This window comes from Myodes glareolus, chromosome 17, assembly GCF_982192425.1.
Source record: "Myodes glareolus chromosome 17, mMyoGla1.1, whole genome shotgun sequence".
Lineage (NCBI taxonomy): Eukaryota > Metazoa > Chordata > Mammalia > Rodentia > Cricetidae > Myodes > Myodes glareolus.
This window is the reverse complement of record NC_142042.1, coordinates 30,576,957-30,600,329: the sequence shown is the minus strand read 5'-3', so window position 1 is coordinate 30,600,329 and position 23,373 is coordinate 30,576,957. Positions and strand designations below refer to the sequence as shown.

Here is a 23,373-nt window from a genome sequence, read left to right as displayed (position 1 = left end):
ACCCAGACTCAGAAACTCAGAAAGACAGATACAGTGTGACCTCTCTCATATGCAGGCCTTAGCCTGTAATGCTTGTGCGTATGTGTGCGTGGAGACGTGTGTATGTGAGTGTGTGTGAAGCCTAAACACCTAGGAGGGAGTCCAAGAGATGGTAAAAATGGGCTATAAAGATGAGGAATGAGCAAAAATATGCATGGGACACAGTAGAGAAAAAAAGAAACTGTGTAGCGTGATCACAAGAGAGGACCAAAAGGCAGCAGGTGCTGTATAAGATGGCAGGGGAGGAGAATCATGAAATCATTTGATTGAAAATGCTGTACTGATGTCTAAAGCCTTGTATACTAAATTTAAATCTTTTAAATATCTTTAAGTTATAAAAAACATGAGTGTGGCTGGTGTAGTGAGGTGAAAAGAATATACAGTTGCTCCCTCGTCCTGGCTTCCAGCACAGAGTGCCTCAAGTCTTGAATTTCCCGGATGATGGGGTGAAGCAAGCATTTTGTTCTTTATAATGAGCCCCTTCACACAACCCTGTGTATTGTGCTAATGGCATGACTGGAAAGGGGGGGCAGCCACATACAGCTACAGGGTGAGAGTTGGCAACCAAGGGATCAATAGGACTGAGGTTGGAAACCTCTGCATCTCCAGGAAGAAGAGAGGGATGGATACTGACTGACTCATAGAGGACCAGTGATTTGGTCAGGCACACGATGTCACGAGTCTCCCGGAAAGCCTAAATGGAGGACCTGGTGGCTCATACCCCGAATCCCAGCAATGGAAGGCTGAGGCAGAATTGCCACAGTTTGAAGTCAGCCTGGGCTAAGTTGTAAACTTCAAGCAATCCTGAACCTGAGACCTTTTCTCAAAAAATAAACACCAAATAACTATAAACTTCATGGTCAAGGGGCTTTCGGGCTGTCAAAAACATTCATATTCCACAAGTCCACAGTGGTGCAAACCCTACACTAAAGACCCTTCCTAGGTCGGGTTGGGGTGGCGTACAACTTGAATCCCAGAACTTGAGAGGCAGAAGCAGGCAGATCTCAGTGAGTTTGAGGCCAGACAGAACTCTTATACAGAAAAACCCTGTCTTTAAAATAATTAATTAACAATTTTTAAAAAGACCCTTCCCAACCTCAAATTACATACTCTTCATCAAGGTTTTTGTTGATAACCTCACTAATAGTTTTCATGTGTGGGGGGCATGTTTATGTGTGTGCATATGGAGGTGGAAGTCTCTTACCCAATAGCTTTCTACTTGTTTATGTTTTCTACATTTATTTATATTTGTGTGTATGTGTGTGCGTGCGTGTGTGTTTGTGTGTCTAAATAACTGCCACAGCATGTGTGTGAAGGTCAAAGAACAACTTGCAGCTGTCAGTTCTCTCCTTCGATCATGTATGATCCAGGGTTCACACTCAGGCTTGCTGGCAGGCACCATTACCCACCGAACCATCTCACTGCCTTATAGTTTAAGGCATAGTCTATCACAAAGCATGCCAGGTCGGCTCTTCTCGTTGAACAACGAGCCCCAAAGATCCTCCCACCTCTGCTCCCCCAGATTTTGGATTACAGGTCCCCAAACCTGGCTTTCATACGGGTCCTGTGGATCTGAACTCAGATCCTCATTTTTTTTTTTTTTAGATCCTCATGTTTTATGGGCAAACACTTTACTGACTGGGCCTGCTCCCCAGCTCCCCTAATACTCTCTACGATAAGCCAGTAATGGTGAAGAAAGCACTTCCTTGGGTTCTGAGAGCTGCTGCAACAAATTAGCAAATGAGGGGAATCCCAATTTATAACCAAAGTGCACAGAAGTGTGGGCAGCCTGGAGACCCATTACGTGTAACTGGCATACGGAATTGAGGGCAACTTTGAGGGACTGAGCTCTTAACCTCGGGTGCCTGCATTAACTCTTGGTAGTTAGTGTCAGAACTGAATTAAATTCTCAGGCACCCAGTGGGGACCTGCGGAGAAATGGAGTAGTTGTTGTGTGAATAGAAAAAAAATATATTACTGCAGTGGGAAGCTCACACAGCTTCTTCTTTATGTGGCCAATTTCCTGTAGTGATCAAATGGAAATTAGGTGTCCCAAGGAACCTCAGAGCGAATCCCACGGTCAAAGGCATCTTCTTTTTTTTTTTTCCTTATTTATTTATTTAAAGAATTTCCACTTCCTCCCCTCCTCCCAATACCCTCCCGCTCCCCCCATTCCCTCTCCTCCTCCCTCTTCAGTCCCAAGAGCAGTCAGGGCTTCCAGCCCTATGGGAAGTCCAAGTTCCTCCCCCCCTCCCTCCAGGTCTAGGAAGGTGAGCTTCCAAACAGACCAGGATCCCAAAAAGCCAGTACATGCAGATGAAACAAGACCCAGTGCCATTGTCAATGGCTTCTCAGTCAGCCCCCATGTCAGCCACATTCAGAGAATCTGGTTTGATCACATGCTCGTTCAGTCCCAGTCCAGCTGGCCTTGGTGAGCTCTCATTCGATCAGTCCCCTTGTATCAGTGGGTGAACGCACCCTTCGCGGTCCTGACTTCCTTTTTCATGTTCTCCTTCCTTCTGCTCTTCATTTGGACCTTGGGGATCAAAGGCATCTTCTTATCTTCCTAAGAGAAAACACTATGTGTTTGGTACATCCAAATAGATGCCTTAAATATTATGTATGTATGTATGTATGTATGTAGATGGATATATATAGAAAATAAGAAATCAAATCGTAAGTTGATAATTACATATAAAATATTACTTTCGTTGCGTAAGTTAACCGAGTAAGTGTAATTTAAATAGGCCGGGCAGTGGTGGTACACGCCTTTAATCCCAGCACTTGGGAGGTAGAGACGGGCGAATCTCTGTGAGTTTGAGGCCAGCCTGGTCTATAGAGCAAGTTCCAGGACAGGTTCCAAAGCTACAGAGAAACCCTGTCTCAAAAAACAAAAGACAAAAAAAAATGTTATTTAAATATGGATATCATAACTTTGATTGGATGTATTCTAAAATACCATACTTCACTCTTTTATGGTGCTGAGGACCAAACAAGGGATCATGTGTGCTAGACAAAAGCTCTTACACTCAACTACACACTTCAGTTCATTTGCTTTTTCTTTTCTCTTTTGTGTGTGTGTGTGTGTGTGTATGTGTGTGTGTGTGTGTGTGTGTGTGTAAGGGGTGGGTTGTCAGCACGTATGCCTGTACACCAAATTCATAGTGTCTGAGGAGTCCAGAGAGCACGCTGGGTCACATGGAACTAGGGTTATAGACAGCTGTTAGCGGTCACCTGGGTGCTAGAAATCAAACCTGGGTCCTCTGCAAGACCAGTCAGTGCTCTTACTCCCGGGCCCTCTCTCCAGCCCCGCCCACTCACTTTAAATGCAAGGAGCAAAGACAAAGGAATAAAAACCAAGGGTTTGCATTTTCTGTGATTATTCTGTAAAAGGACTAATTATTAAGCTAAAATTTAAAAAAATAAATTACTTATTTTGTATACAAGGAGTGTCTTTGGTTTGAATATCTTGGGATCTTGTTTACATTTATCTCAAATATCCAATTAACCTTGGACATTTAAAAAATAATCCTTTTTAGATGTCTGCCTGATTTTGTGATCTTTTGACACACTTCCTTAGCCAATGAGCTAAGTCATGTGGGAAATTTAGCTCCAGACACAGAAGGCTCACCCAAAACATGTAGTTTAAAAAATCTTGAAGTCTAACTGTTATTTCTACTCAGAATCCCTAGTTCATGCTGTGATCCGTCACCTGGACTCTGGCGACTGCTTCCACTTGTCCTCCATGCAGCAAGCAAAATGCTCAGAAATTCATTCTCTCTTTTCTGAGACCCCACTAAGGTTTCCTTTCTCATTTAATTCCTTGCTGGGGTTCTTACAACTGCGTCAGTAATACTGTGCAGATGTTTCTCAGCGAGTGTCCTTCTCCAGAAAGCAATGTGCTTAACATCACTCTTTACTGAGTTACTGGGTTTTCTGCGCGCGCATGTGTGTGTGTGTGTGTGTTCGTGTGCGTGTGTGCCCGTGCTGCGGCACACTTATAGAGGTCAGAAGACAGTTTTCTGCAGTGAGTTCTTGTCCTCCACTGTGGGTTCCAGGAATCCAGCTCAGATCACCAGGCTTGCACACAAGTGCTTCACCTGCTGACTCATCTCATCAGCCTGAATTACCTTCATTAAATGACAGATAATTTTTTTTTAATATATATCGAGGGGATGCAAATGTGGATGGGTGGCTGAGGTGGTCAGAAGAGGGTGCTGGATCTCCCGAGGCTCAGCTACAAGAGCTGATAGGCTGACCCACTTACAGAAAGACTGGCTTCAGACCTGACACACAGACTCTAAGGCAAGCTTAGATGATGTTTTCTACCAAAAAGCAAGGGAATAATCTAGAGCGCTGAGATGAGGTCAAAGGTCAAAAGTATTGCCTTAGAAGGCTCCTGAAAGCCAGCTTTACCACAGCATCGTTGCAGGTACTGTGGCCTTTAAAAGGCCACACCAAACAAATTAAAATAATATTTCCTTTTCTGCCAGACCTGCAGTCAGAGCATGGCTCAGTGAGTAAGCTGGTTTCAACTCTCTGTATCTCCGGACTGGCTTCATATACTCTGTCCACCACAATGGATTTAGTGGTTGGATTTCACTAAAAGCCTGCTCCCAGGAGGGTGGCTGGGAGAAGTGATGGAAGTGTCAACATTACAGCCCAAGAACATATGGGACATACATATTGATGCCGCCTGCTTTGCTAAACGCAATCTGTCCCAGCATCACAAAGGAATTATAGCTGATCGACTTGCTTCAATACAGAAAAATTAAATGACAGCCAATAAAGTCGTGGCTTTATAATAGACAGCTACCATCATTCCAACGGCTGACCTCGGTGTTATAAAACTATCACAGCTCATATTGCACAGCTCTTTATACATGACAAGAGTCTCAGCACTATATACAGATTCCTTCGGGGGAGGGGAATGATGTGTATATGTGCGGGGAGTACATGTGTGCATGTTCAGGAGGTCATAGGTCAACATCGGGCATCTTCATCCATCACTCCCCATGCTGTTTTTTTGGTTTGGTTTGGTTTGGTTTGGTTTGGTTTGGTTTGGTTTGGTTTTGGCTTTTGAAGACAGGGTTTCTCTGTGCAGCCCTGGCTGTCCTGAAACGTTCTCTCTGTAGACCAAACTGGCCTTGAACTCACAGAGATCCGCCTGCCTCTGCCTCCTGTGTGCTGTTATTAAAGGGATGAGCCGCCGCCACCCAGTTTTTTCTTTTTTAAACATTGAGCCTGGAGCTCATTGCCGCTACTAGACTGGCAGTCTGGCAACTCCAGCAATCCTCCAGTCTCTCCCATTCCCAAGCACAATGGTGGCAGGTATGTGCTGCTACATGTGTAACATGTAGTAACATACACATGTGTAACATGAGTAACGGAGATCCAAACTTGAGTCAGGTTTGCAACTGTGCCATGTCCCCAGACCTTGACTATATATTTTTTTTTGAAACATAGCCTCGCTGGGCGACAGTGGTGCACGCCTTCAATCCCAGCACTCAGCAGGCAGAGGCAGGTGGATCTCTGTGAGCCTGGTCTACAAAGCAAGTTCCAGGACAGCCAGAGCTGTTACACAGAGAAACCTTGTCTTGAAAAAAAATAAAATAAAACAGGGTCTCATTTAACCCTGATCAGATGATGTTTTGGCCTGATTTAGTCATAATTTTTATCAAAATTTCTAGTCTACAGGAGCTATGGTGTGAAGTTAATTAAATGATAGCCAGAAGCAGCAATCATAAATCTACAAAAGAAAGTTTACCAGAAAATTTGCCCAGTCCCTTCAACAAAAATTAGAATAGACAAAAGGAGAGAGGAGGGGTGCCAGAGAGAGAGAGAGAAAGAGAGAGAGAGAGAGAGAGAGAGAGAGAGAGAGAGAGAGAGAGAGGGAGGGAGCAGGAGGGACAGGGAGAAGGAAGAAGGAAGGGGAGGGGGCCAGAGAAAGAGAGAGAGAGAGAGAGAGAGAGAGAGAGAGAGCAGGAGGGAAGAGGAGAAGAAAGGAGGGAGGAGGGGGCTAGAGAAAGAGAGAGAGAGAGAGAGAGAGAGAGAGAGAGAGAGCAGAAGGGAAGGGGAGAAGGAAGGAGAGAGGAGAGTAACCCCAAAACCATAGTTCTGCCGTGAGACAAAGTTTGAGGGATAGGAGTCACTTAATGGAATCTAGTTCGAGCAACTTAGTTTAAAACACACACACACACACACACACACACACACACACACATTTTGGAGACAACTGAGAAAATCTGAATTGGGCATTAGAAGATATCAGAGATTTATTATTTTCAAATAGATGTAGCAATGATAATAGTGGAAAGCTTCATGAAGAAAATATCCTCATCGTAAAGTTATGAGAGAAGAACTAAAGAATGCAAAAGAAAGAAGAACATGTTTGTAATTTACTTCTAAAATGCTTTTAAAAGAAAATAAAATGTCAGGCATAAAGGTTCATACCCAGGTGAGGCGAGAGGGTGCTAACAGGGGTACATCATGAGTCTGAATTCCAGACCGCCCTGGGAAGTATAATAAGTTCTTTCTCAAGAAGCAAACCAAAAGAAAGAAGGAGGGATTGGAGTAAGAAAAAAATATGGCAAAATGTTAACAACTGCCAAACCAAAACAGACCATATATGAATTTGAATATTGTGCTATCTTCATAACTGAAATGTTCTATATAATGAATAAAAATTTATCTCCAAATTTACATTTCTCTAAATATACATTTCTAACTTTTTCTAAGTTAGCTTAACTTTAAAAAAGCAATTTAAGTGTTAATTTCAATGACTTGGAATATTTGGGGAGTTATTTTCTCTGTCCTCAGTTGTCTAGGCAATTTATTAAATAATCCCTCTGCTTTCCCCCATTTATTATCCTTTATTAAATTATTAATATGGCAGGGTCCACTTCCGAGCTAACTGTTCCAATGGTTTGTCTATATCAGTGCCATTTTAATATAATAATAGCTTTATGTAGTAACAGAAACAAACTAACTTCTCTTCAAATCTCAAAGCCATCATTATCAATTTTCTAAGTAATATTTGGAGCCTTCTTGGTGCCCCTCCAAAATCGCATAGTTCTTTCTTTCTTGTTTTTTAATCTGTTGTGATTAGAACCAAGATGGGGAAGTGTCATGTCTAGAATCCCAAAATCCTGGTCTTTATTTTCTCTTAACTGTGGGTCCAGTTTGCTCTGTTCAGATTCTTTGGCCCACTGGTATTCCTTCCTGCTCTCCTCGGTGACATAAAAGCTGTGTACTCCTTCTTCCACACAAATCTGAAGGGGGCAATTTCATGGTCAGGGCTTCTGCTGCCACTTCCCTCTGACTGGGTTCCCACTTCATTATACTGTTCAACACTTCCGGATGTGCTCCGTTTTCTCTGCTTTCTTTTCAAAAGAACTTGTGTGTGTGGTCCCAGACTCACACACACACACAAAAAAATAATCCTCAAATTATTATTTCTCTTATTCTGGGCATTCAGCTGATACTTCCGCAGACTGTGTCCGTAGCCGCTTGTCCTGGCAACCCTCCTCACTGCTGGTCACTCAGAGTCTGAGTGAAATCACCAGCATTTTCACTGATTCGTTCTGAAAACTTTGAAAGTACTTTGTTTTCCCAACTCAGGTGCAGAGCGCAGAACCTCTTCCACAAGGATTCATGGTTATCTGGACCTTTGTGCAGCAGTGGTCTGTCGTGTCAGCTAATTCTTTCTCCAGTTCCATTCTGCAAGTCATTAAAACTTAGTCATCCACACATTTAATAGCCACATACTTTTTGGTCCCCATGCATATGGTCGGGCACAGAGTAAAGGGCAATCTCTGTGGTGTAAGATCAAATGCCGCCTTAGCCAAGAGAGCAAGTGCTCCCTTCTGGGAGGATGTTCATCTGATTGTCTCATCATGATTCTGAGAGTCAGAACTTGCAGCAAACCTGTGAGAACTCATCAAAACTCTTCGTTCACCTCTAAACAGGACTTCGAAAGCTTACACTGCAACTCTCACGGGGAAAATATAAATTCTGAAAACATCATCCCTCCATCATTCCAGGTCTGCACCAAGCTTCCTGGGTGGGAGTCTTGTTTGGCTCCCAGTGACCCACATAGAAATGTCCATCACTCTTCAGGGCCTCGATCCACGTGGAAGGATGTAGCACTCCTTACTCTGTGCACACACATACAGGCACCAGGAGCAGGTCGCAGGGCAGCACCAACAGAGCTGGGCTTTGGAGCAGGGCAAATATTTTAAAATACATAGGAACTACATGATGGACATGGAGGAGGGCCTTGTACTCATCTCTCAACTGCTGAATATTGGGGACCTCAGAGTTTACAGTAATTTACAAAATTATCACGTGATCCTGCCGTTGTCCTAAGCCAATACGATTTCGAACTATATTCTTAATAAGTATTTATTAATACTTATATGTTTTAAAGATTTATTTATTTATTATGTATACAACATTCCTTCCATGTATGCTTGCACACCAGAAAAGGGCACCAAATCTCATTATAGATGACTGTGAGCCACCATGTGGTTGCTGGGAATTGAACTCAGGACCTCTGGAAGAGCAGTCAGTGCTCTTAACCTCTGAGCCATCTCTCCAGCTCCTAATACTTATATGTATAGTCACAGAGGAGTACAACTCTCACCCCTCATCAAGGAAGCCCTCTGGGCAACAGATGGAGACTGCTACAGAGACTCACAATCGGTCAAAGTTCAGAGAACTGTGGGTGCTGGCCGAATACGCCCCTTAGGCATGGCGGCGAAAACGCAGCTGTGAAATCTCAACAGTGTGGTTGCCTGAGCAACATTGGCATCACGGATCTACTAGTTGACATCCCAATGTGGGCAGGGCACATCCCGCATGGTCCCACCCCGAGATAAAGAGCTACAGGTGGTGAATAGATGCTGAGAGAAGAGTAGCTTCTTCCAAAGATGATGGTCAGTCTTGGGCAACATACAAGCTATGCTCAATGGACTCGGCGCATTGCACACACACACACACACACACACACACACACACACACACACACCTGCGTACATGTAGCAATAAAAAGACCATGAATTGGGAAGGGGGACACAGAAGGAGCGTAAGGGAGGTGGAGGTATGGAGTGTTGTAGATGCGATGCTTATGCATGACATTAAAAGATTTTAAAAGAATCGGGATACGCTGTGGTGCCACATCATTGCTAGTGCATAGCTGGGGCCGCCTGCCCATCGCGGGTGGTCCTTTTAACTGCTAGCTACAGATCGAAAAAGAAAAAATAAATAAAAACTAAAAAAAATCAGGGCTGAAGAGATGGCTCAGCAATTAGAAACACATGTAGCTCTTGCAGACCTGGGTTTGGTTCTCAGCACCCAGAAAGTGGTTCACAACTACACGCAACTCCAGTTCCAAGGAATCCTAGCCCTTCTTCTGGGCTTCCTCAGGCTCCTGCATGCCCTCTGATGTATAGAAACTCATACGGCCACATACATATATAAATAAAAACAAATAAATAAGATATGTAATGTATTTAGTAACCCAGTGTTCATTACTAAACAATAATACAGAGATGGTTAGAAGCTGCTCTTATCTAAAAGCCTGCCCTATTAAGCTTGATTTTCAGATAAATAACAGATACTATATCTTCAGTATAGGAATATTCGGTGTCATGTTTGGGGTGTTTATTCTCTTAACATTTCAGCAAATCCAAGAAGCAACAAGAGTCTCATTAGGTTGAGGTCCAAGCACTATGACGACCACATTCCTTCCAGGGGCAGCCAGCATTCTCTGACTTTTAGCCACATCATCCTAGTCTGTGAAAAACAAGCATCTTCAAGTCAGCAACTACTTCTGGTTGAGATCTCTCTTCTGTCTGAGTCAAATCTCCATCTCACAGATTTTATAAGATCCCCCCCCCCCTATATTCATACATATGTGTGTGTTATACACACACACACACACACACACACACACACACACACACTAAGGCATCTGTCTCTCCCCCCATCCCCTTTTTCTTTTTAGTTTTTCAAGATACATTTTCTCTGTATAGTCCTGTCTGTCCTGGAACTCACTCTGTAGACCAGGCTGGACTCAACTCACTGTCTCCCGAGTACTGGGATTAAAGGTATACACCACCACTGCCCAGCGGTATTTGGCTCTTCAAGGCCCACCATAACCTAATAACTCCCTATTTCAAAATCTTTAACTGCATCTGCACAGACCCTTTTTCCAAAAGCACCGTGTAAGGTTCCCAGGAATTGCAGTCTGATATCCCTGGGGCATTCGTTGTTTTAGCCAGCCGTGGTGCTCTGAACACCATCTACTCTAATGGAAAGGTCTAGAGAAGCAAAGATGATACTGATTATGCAGTTGGGCAGGAAATAACAGAAAGGGGCAGGTGTCAAGAAAGGCTTCCTAAACCCACGGTCAGAAAACTTAAATCAAACACTGAAAGAGCAGACAGAAGAAACCGGAGAGCCCACCCACTCGGGGAACACAGCGATCGAACACTTGGGGAACACAGCGATGGGACAACCCCTCCAGCCCACCAAAGACAACAGGCTCCATCACTGACGTCACATCAGGGAGTCACATCACTGCGGAGAGCAAGAGACAACGAATGGATGGCAAAGGTGGACCTGTGAGTCCACCACATCTCTGGGACGCGCAAGGGAGAGGCAAGAAGACTTGACCCTGGGCCTCTCCACATGGGCTGCAGTGCCCTTCAGGGTCCCTACTGCAATTACATGAGGGGAAAGTAAGGTGGGAAGAGAGTAAATACGAGCGAGGAACAAAGACAGACGTATGACATGTCTGAAACCTTTCATTTCTCTGAACCCCAATCCTGTGCTAGAGTCTGACGAACCCTGCTTCTGCTGGGAATAGGGCTTCCTGCCTTCACTTAGCTAACGTGTCCTCAACTCTAAGACTTAACTTACCAGTTCCTTGGAGAGACCTCCCTTTATCTCCCTCGTGGGAGTGAAGGGTCTCCTCTCTGGGCCACCACAGCATCCATCCTATGTTCCCTCTTTTGTTTATTAATACTTAGCGATCCTAGCTGCCGCTTAGTTGCCCCTCACCACAGGATCCACCCACCACCTTACTGTCTGAACCCAGTAAAGTACCAGAGACACAGGAGGTTCTCAATAAATAACAGTTACCTTAGTGCTCTCAATGTAGATCTGAGTAGCATAGTTATCTGCATTGATGCCCAAGGACCGAGTTCAATATACGGCTTAAGTATTGTGAACAACCTAATAACATTATTATCTGAAACACTGACAATTAAAAACTAATCTGCATTCGAAATATATGAATCTCATAGAAAAATATGAACAAACTCCCTGGGGTTAAAAAAAAAAAAACCAGACACTGGTTCGGTGGTAAAAGTACGATTCAGTAGTAAATGTATGTCGCCCTCATTCTGAATCTGTACAAAAAGCAGTGACGTCACTGTACCTGTCCTACACGTTCTGTCAAGACCTCCACATGGATGGTTCTCAGTTTTGCAAGCTCAAGCACTCAGTTTTATCTTTTTGTTCAAAGGGGAGAAGTCAGCAATACTGACTATGGCATTTGTCATCTGAGCACAGAATACACACACACACACAAAAAACTCTTTAAATAAACATTTCTCAGTTCTTCCGAGAATGGCAACTTATGAACAGTACATGCTTTAAAGTCATTGGTGTTATTTCACCCCCAGGACATCAGAGGGATTAGCTTACACGTGATAAACTCCTGTGAGACACACACACACTCACACACACACTCTCTCTCTCTCTAGAACATGAGCATGCACACCAACATACACCAGTAAAATCAGAGCCCTGCATCCCTGCTACCCATCACGTGCCCTGAAAACTGCGAACTTCGCAGCTTTAAAGGATGCTTTAAAAGAGCTGGCGTATCCTCCTGATGCAGACTTCCTCTCTAGAGATCAAACCGAACCTTCTGACGGAACCACCTCACCCCAGCACACCCTCCAGGTCACTGCTGACTGATGGATGAGATGCAGTAGCCATGAGTGCTAGACTATTGTTTTTCAGGGTGTGTGGTTTCTTTTCTTTAACAACTGTGAAATGTGATGACTCACTAATTTATTTATTTATTTATTTATTTATTTGTAGGTGTTATGTCTACATGTATGTCTGTGCACCCTCAAAAGGCAGCTGTGTCTAGTATCCTCAAAAGGCAGAAAAGGGCCTGTCCTAGTTAGGTTTACTATCAGTGTGATGAGACATCATGACCAAGAGCAACGTGGGGAGGAAAGGGTTTATCTGGCTCACACTTCCATAGCACTGTTCATCACTGAAGGAAGTCAGAGCAGGAACTCAAACAGAGCAGGAACCCGGAGGTAGGAGTTAATGCAGAGATCATAGAGGGTTGTTGCTTATGGGCTTACTCAGCCTATTTCCTTACAGAACTCAGAACTTACCAGCCCAGAGGTGGCCCCACCCCAAATGAACTGGGCCCTTCCCCATCAATTGCCAATTAAGAGAATGGACTATAGGCTTGCATACACCCCAATCTTATAGAAGTTTTTTCAATAGAAGCTCCCTCTGCCTTGATGAATCTACCTCGTGTCAAGTTGATATAAAACTAACCAGCACCAGGGCCTGGCACTCGAGTTACATATGACAGTGATCCCTGACACTGGAGTTACATATGGCTGTGATCCCTGACCCAGTAGTTACATATGGCTGTGACCCCTGACCCAGAAGTTACGTATGGTTGTGGAGCACCATGTGAGTGCTAGGAACTGAACTCAGGCCTCTACAACAAATCTAATAGTTCTAAACCACTGAACCTCCCTCAACCATGAATTCTTATCCATTTGTTAGATAGGGACTTCTATGCCCCTGGGTGCTAGTCCACACAACAGGGGTGTGACAGATGCCATAGTACATATTCTTCTTTAGAATTAGTCGTAACTTTAACACATTAGGTAGGCATTCTGAAAAAAAGCCTCACACGACTCAACTTTCAGCACTTCAAAAAATTATGCTCAGTAAAATGTTTTAAGGTGAGGAGCGGTTGCTCACACTGAGGCAGGTAGAGATTGTCATGAGGTTGAGATCAACACGAACTGTGTAGTGAGTTCCAGACAATTATTTGGGCTATACAGTGTCACACTCTAAAAAGCTAAAATTAAAAGTGGACTTACCCATGACCTCACAGTTTCACTACTTGGGATAAACTCCAAAAAACTGGAAGCGGGGATCCAAGCTCGTACTGGCACACCCATGCCCACAGACAGCAGCATTATGCAAAACAAGAAAAGATGGAAGCAATCCAACTACCACTGCATGAATGAAAAATACACACGCTGGGGCTGGAGAGGAGGCTCAGTAGGTAAAGAACACTTAGTGTTCTTGCAGAGGACTCGGGTTCAGTTTCTACCACCCATATGATGACACATAACCTTCTGTCACCCCAGTTCCAAGGGGATCTGATTCACCCCCTTTCTGACTCCACAGGTCCTAGATGCACACGGTGCACTTACATACAGAGCTCTCACAACATGCAAATAAATGGGAACAAATTTTTAAATTTACATGCTGGCATATTAGTTAGCTGGGGAAAGGAAGGAAGTTCTGGCAAAAGCTACAGTATGGATGAGACTTAAAGACAGACGCTAATTCAATCAGTCACTAAAGTACAAAATCTGGATGATACCCCCTTAGGTGAGAGAGTGAGTGCATCAATATTCAGAGAGTGTAGAAGAATAGAATGCAATAATAGAACAACCATCATGTCGCCCTTGTTCATAAAGTTCCGCGGAAGAGAAGGAGGGAGGAAGGGAGGAGGGAAGAGTGGTGGAGAAGCAATGGCAGTTGGGTAGGCAGGGATACCCCCTCCCCAACACCCATTGAAGAGTAAGGGCTAGGTGACTTCTGAAGCAGCCCCGTGTTCCCTGCCCAACTCCTTCTGTCTCCAAAGAAAGAGAAGATGGATTTGTAGGGGACAGAGAGGGAATTAGAACCATGCAGTATGTATGTACTGACCCTGCCATGGATGCATAACATGCATGCTCTCATCTGCTTCTCATAACAAACATCTATTACCTTCATTTCATAGACAGCCAGCTAAGGCCCAGAGTAATTAGTACTTCCCAAATTCATAGGGCTTGCAAGAGTTAGGATTAGAATTCCAGTCTGCTTATTTTGTGCAGTGTTACCCAGGCTCATCCGACTGTCTGGTACATCTCACTGTGGTCTGTAGACTTGGTGCCTGTCCCTGCCTCCTCCTTGGGAAGAACTGTATTACCCTGAAATTAAAAATCTATGTCCAGACTCCCTTGCTGGCAGACAAACGAGACGCTTGGCAGAAGCTGATTGCTGGATGAAAGCACTTTAGAGTGGAAGGAGGGCCCGGAGGAAGAAAGAGCCCCTCTCCTCTGCACTCAGCACCTCCCTGGCTCAGACAGCAAATGTATACACTAAAGCAATGAAACCCGCTGACTGAAAATCACTTAGTGCAAACCCCACTTCCCTCCATGCAAACTTAGTGATACTTCACTTTCAGGAGTGTTCGTTACAGGATTCAGTTGGCTATATTGTCTAGGAATAGACAGGGCTATTAACAAGTTAACTAGATGTTCTGCTCCTATTAATCAATCGGTGGGGTTTCTTCCAACAAATGGGCCCAATTCTTCCAGACAACCAGGAGACTTCTCTACCAAAACAGCATATTAAGTGCATAATATCCCTACATATAAAATCATAAAAAACATCAACTTATTTTATATGATACTTAAAGCAAAGGCCTGGAGATGTAGCTCAGTGGTAGTGAATCAGCCTATCACATACAAGGCCCTGGATTTCATCCTCAGCGCCACAAAAAGAAAGAAAAGACAAGACAATAAGATTCTCCAATTACAAATCAGTGCAAATGAACTACGACTTGTCCAGAACCACTCCAAAGCACTTTGGTAAGCCTGTCTCAAAAACAAGTCACTCTGCCCTGTTCTAGTTTCCTTTCTGTTGCTGCGATAAAATACTCCTGACCAACTCAACTAAGAGGAGGAGAGGATTTCTTTCATTTACAGGTTATTGTTTATCACTGAGGGAAGTCAGGGCAGGAACCATGGAAACAGAAACCAAAGGGGGCTGCAGCCTATGAGTGAGCATAGGTTGTTTTTTATATAGCTCAGGATCATCTGCCAGGGAATAGTTCCACCCACAGTATGAGCCTTTCTACATCGATTAATAATCAGGATAGGCCCCTCTCACTTGCCTACAGACCCAACCTGATGAAATTAATCCTTTTTTTCTAAGTGATTCTAAGCTGAGTCAGGTTGACTGCTAATGCCAACCAGCAGTCATAAAAGCACTTCAGGCCTCTGTGTTTTCATTGTTACGTGTGTGTTCCAACACATTAGAGGAGAGGAATGTTCAGGAATCCGTTACCTTAAACTGCACAGATAAAATCTGCTGATGCAGAGGAGGGAAGCTGCTAATTGCTCAGTGCAAAAAATTATTTCATTTCTCTTTCATATTGAGCTTTATTAATTATGAAAGAATAATCTCTAGCAAAAAAAAATCTAACATATTGTAGTCTTTGAACTTCTGGTTTTTTTGCTTTTTATTTTTTGTTTTCCAAAATATCAATTCGTTTCTCAGATGGACCTAGTGATACATATCAGCCACCCCAGGACTTGGGAGAAAGAGACAGGAAGGTTCCAAGTTCAAGGCCAACCTCAACAACACGAATTCCAGGCCAGCCTGGGCTACATGAGACCCTGTCTCAAAAATACATAAATAAGATCAGGGCTGGCTAAGTCAATAAAGCACTGGCAACATAACCCTGATGACGTCAGTTCTTTCAACCCCAGAACCTTCATAGAAAGCGAAATATAGTAACGTCCGTCTGGAATCCCAGCGCTCCTACCGTGAGATAGAAGGTAGAAACAAGAAATTTTACAAATCCTCACTGGCCTGCTGATCTGGAGCATGTACATCCCAGCAGCAGAAACAACGATAAAGAGTTGTTTTTTGTTATCAACTGCCTCATCAAGTTGGAAAACAAGAATAAAAGTATCTGGACCGAAGAGACGGCTCAGCAGTTAAGAGCACTGGCTGCTCTTTCAGAGGACCCAGTTCGGTACCCAGCACCCACATGGTAAATCACAACTGTCTTTAACTCCAGTTCTAGGAGATCTGAAATCCTCACATCAATGTACATTAAATGAAACTAAAAAGAAAAGAATAAAGGTATCCTCCGGCCTCCACATTTGTGCTGCAGCATGTGCACACATACACAAAGAACAATAAATAAATAAAAATGGGACTATAGCTGGGGTGGGCGGTATAGCTTAGTTGGCAGAGGGCTTACACGGCATGCATAAAGCCCTGGACTTGGTCTCCAGCATGACAGAAAACCGGGTAAGGTGGCTCGCGACTGTAACGTCTGCACTGGGGAGATGGAGGCAGGAAGAACAAAAGTTCACGGTCATCTTCTACAATATAAGAGTTTAAGGCCAGCCTGAGATGCCTAAGATTCTGTTTCAGCAAGGCTTCTCCTTTGGCACATTGAATTTTGCTACTTACTTTTTTATTATATTTTTATTAGTTAAAACAATTTTCAAATTTAAATATATTTTGGTCATATTCTTCTTATCCCCCCCACGTCCTTCCAGATCAAGGTTCTCCCTACCCAGGTCACTTTAAGTTCTTTCTCAAAAAACAAACAAAAACCCAAAATAGCAATAACCCTGTCATCCTTGACATTTAATTGTGGTACTTAAGAGACATCTTTGCAACTTAAGATGGCACTTTTAATATAAAATTCTATCACTTAAAAGTCTGCCCCAGGGCTGGAGAGATGGCTCAGTGGTTAAGAGCACCGACTGCTCTTCCAGAGGACCCAAGTTCAATTCCCAGCACCCACATGGCAGCTTACAACTGTCTGTAATTCCTGTTCCAGGGGATCCAACATCTCACACAGACATACATGCAGACAAAACACCAATGTACATAAAATACTAATAAATAAATTATTTAAAATAAATAAATAAATAAATAAAAGTCTGCCCCAGGATGGAGAGATGACTCCGTGGTTAAGAGCACTGGCTATTCTTCCAGAGAACCCAGGTTCAATTCCCAGCTCACAACTGTCTGTGACTCCAGTTCCAGGAAACTGGACACCCTTAGAGGTATGCAAGCAGGCAAAACACCAACGCACATAAAAAAGGATTTTTTTAAAAGTTTACCTCAAAATAAAATAGGATATAATAAAAAAAAGAGTTTCTGATGCTTAACAAGTAATGATATAATGAAATAAAGATCTTATCGTAATATTTTCAAGATAAATAAAATTATTGAAATGGCATAATTACTTCTCTTGAAAAGAGGAAAATGTTTTCTCAGGGCTAGATCAAGACAGGGTCTCATGTAGCCCAGGCTGGTCTCAAAATCCTCTGACCCTCCTGCCTCCACTTCCAGAGTCCTGGGATTACAAGTGAGTGCTAATCCTCCCAGATTAGTTTTTAAGTTATTGTTTAATAGCTAATATGCCTTTAATATAATTGAATCATTTGAATAAGCTACTGATATTATTCCAGTATTATTTTGACACTAGTTTGTCTTACCTTTCAAGTATAACTTTTACTCACTGGGGATTTTTTTAATTGATAGGACAAAAAGGTTTAACCAATAGTAACATAAAATGTAAATTTAATTTTTTAAATCTTTTTTTGTTTGTTTCTTTGTTTTTTGAGACAGGTTATCTCTACTTAGCCTTGACTGTCCTGGAGCTCACTCTGTAGACCAGGCTGGCCTGGAACTCAAAGATCAATTTTTAAAATCCTAACACTTTCAAGTTTAGGGGATTTTGATTTTGTTTTTTGCTTTGGTTTGTTTGTTTGTTTGTTTTGTTTTGTTTTGTTTTTTGAGGCATGGTCTTACTCTGCAACTCTGGCTGTCTTAGAACTCGCTCTGTAGACCAGGCTGGCCTCAAAATCATGATGATCCACCCTTCTCCGCCTCCTGAGTGCTGCAATGAAAGGTGTGCACCACCATTTTAAAGTGTTTCAAAGCAAAATTGAAACCATCCTCCAAGAGAACCACATTCTTCTGTTTTCATTTTAAAATTGTGGTTCGAAAGGAATCATGAGCTCCTATTATCCAAAAGAGAACAAAGAAAGCTAGTTAAGAAGTAACAGATGGGAGTTTAAAAATAAGGTACTCATTTAAAGCATTCTATAATAAGCGTGTATCGGTTTTATAATAAAACAATAGAAGCAATAGAATAGCATACTAATTAAATGCCTGTCCTCCTTTATATCAAGGGAAAATTCTTCCATTTTTCTGCTCTCTTTGGCTCTGTATTTTTCCATGTTTCTAAAATAGAAGCAAGGGGCTGGAGAAATAGCTCAGTAGTTAGGAACACTCATTACACTCTCAGAGGACCCGGGTTCAATTCCCAGCACTTGCATGGTAGCTCAGGAACTCCCATAACTCCAGTCCCAGGCATCTGACACTCTCTTCTGACCTCAGTGGGTAGGAGGCATGCATGTGGTGCAGCAGACACACTTGTGGGCTAAATCCTTATATACATACATAAAATAGAATAAATAATCCTAAAAATTTTTAAAGTAGAAAATATGTATCTTTAAAAAAATAACAAAGTGAAAACAAACTGACCAGGCAGAGGAGTTACAGTGTATGTGGATCGACTGAGCAGAAAAGGAAGAGAGTAGTGGGTAGCATCTTGCTCCAGAGGCCAAATCACCTCTTTGCATACTTTGGCAAAGTATTTGTTCTGCTGTTATTACCACAATGCATTTATTTATTCATTTGTTTTGTGTATGGTGCTATAGATTGAACCCAGAGCTCCTGCAGGCTAAACAAGCAATGCTGTAAACCTCCAACCCCACGTGTGGACTTTAGTGAGATTCACAGTGATACCCCAAAACCTACAGCTATCCACTGCTGCTAGGAGCCATTTTAAAATTGCCAGCAACGGTGATCACTTTAAACTGTCAGTCCTTATCAATGCAAAATTTTAAAGTTTGCAGTGATACTAGCCTGTATATCATTAAGGCATTAAGGGTGCTTTACATGTTTAATTGCTCATTCCTCCCGTTCTGATTCCCTGCCTGTTGCAAAATTTATATCATTGCCAACTGCAAAGGAGTTACATGTTAGGACATACAGAAGCGAGTCCGTGATCCCTGAGAGTAGTTATCAATCCGTGTCAATCCGTTACACAGGACATCTGCAACATTATTCCATACCCATCTTTTAAAGAGCCAGCCATACGACAAATGTATATGCATTCTCCTCTTCTGTTACTCAGGAACGTCATTTGGACATCCTACCTTAGTAGACTCCAGGCCTTCAGTTCTCATATCAAAACAGGTAGGCATCTCTGGGAGCAAGAGGCTTGCTTCCCCTCCTCTTTGATTTTCCGTCATCTATACACTCATCTTTAAGAAGCTCACAAAATAAAGTCAAGTATACCCCCAGAGATGTTGATCTCCAGTGGCGGTGAGCTTGGGAGGCCTGGCCCCTCCCTATTTAATAAATAAGCCTTTACTACACTCCATTCTGGGAGTTGATGACTACTGGGAGGGAGGGAGTCGTTTCCTTCATTGGTGTAAACTACTAGTTAGTGGCCCGTGTGCCAGGAAATTGCACACACCACCCCCACCATATGCAAGCAACCCTAATTAAACTCAGTGCCTCAATTAAAAAAAAGATATGATGAGCATATCCTTGAAATCCTTTAGGAAGGGACTAGCTAATTGACACCCACTTGTCTTCACAAAAGACCTGCCCACCGATCAGTCTGCTGGTAATCTAGTTGCATGGTTTAGAAATCTCCAAGGCTGACTTGAGACCAAAGTGGAAATCTGACACTTCCTGGAAACAGTGAGGCATCACCAGGGACACACCGGCAGTCCTGTTAACAAGGAATCCAGTAACTCCTTCCCAGGAGTCAAAGTTAATTCAGTATTTCATAATGTTCCTCCTCTCCAAATTAGCTAAAGAGTATTCTCTCTCTCTCTCTCCCTCTCTCTCTCTCTCTCTCTCTCTCTCTCTCTCTCTCTCTGTGTGTGTGTGTGTGTGTGTGTGTGTCCCTTCTTCTCCCCGCCACACACACTTTCTCCTACAGAGACAAACAAGGCCATACACTCATACACAATAGTCAGCTTTCCCAACTGTGTTGAAAAAGTAAACAGCATTAACCTGAGACCCTCTGGGGAGCAACCTTGCCTGCCACTCTCATGAGTAACTCTGATGCTACCCTCGCGGATCAAAAAGAGGGAGCTGTTCTTTTTACATTGTGATAAAAGGCACAACACATAAAGTTTGTCAATTTAGTCATTACTTTTCTTTAGTTCTCACAGAGCCCAGGCTGTCTTTAAATTTGGTGTGTAGCGAAAGCTGCCTCACAGTCAAAGGTGCTGGGATTGCAGGCATGTACCACTGGCCCCTCAACCAATTTAGCTTTTATTTTGGTTTGGGTTTGATTTGGGTTTGGTTTTGGATTGGTTTGGTTTGGTTGAGACCGAGTCTCACTTTGTAACTCAGGCTGGCCTCAAACCCACAACAATCCTCCTGTCCCACCCACAAGTGCAGGGATTACATATGTAAACCACCACACAGGGCTCCCAACGTAACCATGCTTTTTCTGTAAAGGCCCTTATTTCTAAGCCTGTCTTATATCCCTAGAAAAGGAATCTCAGGACATTCCCTCCAGTGTGTTTTCATCTCACTCCATTGTAGTCCGTGATGCCCGCTGAGGCTGTCCATGCAGTGAACCCACACTGACAGGATGGGAGATTAGCCATTCATTCTTCCAGGTCTTTGAGCTGCACATCAAATCCGGGGATGATCCCACCATGCTTATTTAACCTGCCTGTGAGGGTCACAGTGATTTTTCCAGCTCTGTGATCGTCAAGGATCTCAAATTTGCTAACATAAACATGCTTCATCATCACAGTTAAGATCCGATTGTGGCTTTGGATAAGGACCAGCTTGATAAAGACCTGGTGCTTGATGCTCTTGAGAGCATTCGCCAGGACCTTCATGAACACCATTAGGACACCGTAGAAAGATGGAGAGGGCTGCAGAGATGACTCAGAGGCTCAGAGCATTGGCTGTTCTTCCAGAGGTCCTGAGTTCAATACCTGCAACCATGTGGTGGTTCACAGCCATCTATAATGGGATCTGATGCCCTCTTCTGGTCTGTAGGAGTACAGGCAGCTAGATACACATAAAAACATAGTTTTAAAAAAAAATGAAAGAACGCACCAACTTAAACATTTCTTGAGTACATAGTTCAGCGGTGTACACTTTCACACCATTTAAGGAACAGATCACACCCCCTACCCCTCACCATAATTACAGGCTACTTTCTTTTTCTTTTGTTTGGTTGGGTTCTGTTTGTTGCTTTTTGAGACAGCTTCTCACTATGAAGCTCTTGGTGTTCCGCATACATGCTGTATCTTTAAATTTAACCACTTTGGGTACTAGAAAGATGGATCAGTGGTTAAGAGCACTTGCTGCTCTTGCAGAGGACCAGTTAGGTTCATGATGGTAGCTCACAACCATCCATAACTCCAGTTCCAGAAAATGGTATGCCCACATCTAACTTCCATTGGTAACAAGAATGTGTGTTATGAATATACATACACGCAGGCCAAATATTCATACATACAATATAAAATGCATAAATTTGAGTACTTTGGATACCTCCTAAGTGAAACCAGACAGTATTTGTCTTTATTTTATTAATTTATTTGGGGGTGGGGGCTAGGAAGCAGTGTACACGCCCATATGTACACATGGAGGTTAAAGAACTTTTTAGGGTTGGTTCTCTCCTTCCACCTTTATGCAGGTTAGGTAAATTGAATTTGGACTGTCAGGTTTGGAGATTAAGTGCCACCCCAACTTAATCACAGTGGCTAGAAAACAGAGTGGCAAGTGCCCCAGCGAGAATGTGAGGGAAAAACAGTCCTTAGCCACACTGGCAGAAATGTAAACTAACTGAGTATCAGAATTGAAGTTCCTCAAAAGGTTAAAATTAAACTAGTCAGCACCACCACTCCCTGGCAAATTCCCAGCAGAGATCTTGGCTCATTCGTGTTCATTGCTGCTCTACTCACTAGAGCCAGGAAATGAACCCAGCCTGTTTATCAACTGATGAATGGCTAATGAAACTTGTGGTGGATATATACTCAAAACGGAATTTTACTCCGCTGCAAAGAAAAGTAAAATTATGAAAATGTCACAAAATATTGTACTGACTGAGGCAATTTGGGCCCAGAAAATCAAAAGGCCCCTCTCGACTTTGAATTCTTAGATTACAGGAAAGGAGACATATGAGAAGTAGAGGGGACCCCAAGGGGGGTAGTTTTTAAGCATGTATCAGTGTAAGAAAGAGGGGAAAGGCAAGGAATATAAAACTAAGAATATATGAGGAAAAAGTCCTATAGAGAGCTACTGCTCTGTAAACTTATTAATGACACATTTTTTTTAGAGTTTGAACTAACCTTCTATTTAGTCGGGGGCTTCATCCCAGCCCCCTGACACCCACCTTTGAAATGCTGGACAGAAAACTCCATTCCAAGCTCCCTCCACTGGGAGTTGCCTCAGTCCAAACTCCACCTCTGAGGAAGCCCACCAACGGTGACCCCTCCCCAGGGAAGGTCAAGACCAGTTCCACAGACTACTTAAACTGCACCCCCAGAAAATAAACACATGGTCTCCCCTGTTCTTCTTTGGTGGTCATGTCAACTTTCCTTCCCCCCACCACCATGTTTTCCCAGGACCACCCGAGAGCACAGGCATCCGATTAAACTTGGATATCATTTAATTCGGTTTGATTTGGTCTGATTGGGATTATTTGCGTCAGTGGAGAAGTTTTTTGGCAAGAAAATACTTAACACTACTATGAATGGTTCGTTAAAGTTATCCACACAAGACAGAAGTTATTAACTCAAAATCCCAAAGACAGATATGGTATCTCCCCCTAGAAGTTGTTGCTTAGGGAAACTTCAGCGCCCCTATCCCCAAATGATACAGGATTTTGCCACTGCTTTTTATGCCCACCAGAACCAGATGGCAAAGACCCTATTGATGAAAACATCACACACTTTGCTTCCAGGGGGCAGAGAACTAAACAGAACTGAACTGAGCTGTCCTTTCTGTTGACTAGCTTCGGGAGTGCCAGGGGATGCTGGGAGAGAAAAGTCATCGACAGTCTTACCTAGCTGTGGACTCTGAGCTGGGCTAACAATGCCAGGCAAAATGTCCTCACTGTGCAATAGTGGCAGGACTTGCGAGGGGTAACCAACCACTTTCTGATTGGATTTGAGGATCACTCCATGGGAAGGAATT

The 23,373-nt window shown here is 43.1% G+C and overlaps 1 protein-coding gene and 1 non-coding gene across 2 annotated transcripts in view; one reads left to right on the top strand and one right to left on the bottom strand.

The window, feature by feature from the left end:
* The window catches only part of Ank2 (ankyrin 2), a 562,994-nt gene that overhangs the window by 472,352 nt on the left and 67,269 nt on the right, over positions 1-23,373 (bottom strand). The window lies entirely within an intron of this gene.
* On the top strand, positions 9,169-9,286 carry LOC125414879 (small nucleolar RNA SNORA76). The gene has a single exon (XR_007236435.3). It is a non-coding gene; the product is annotated as a small nucleolar RNA SNORA76 (small nucleolar RNA).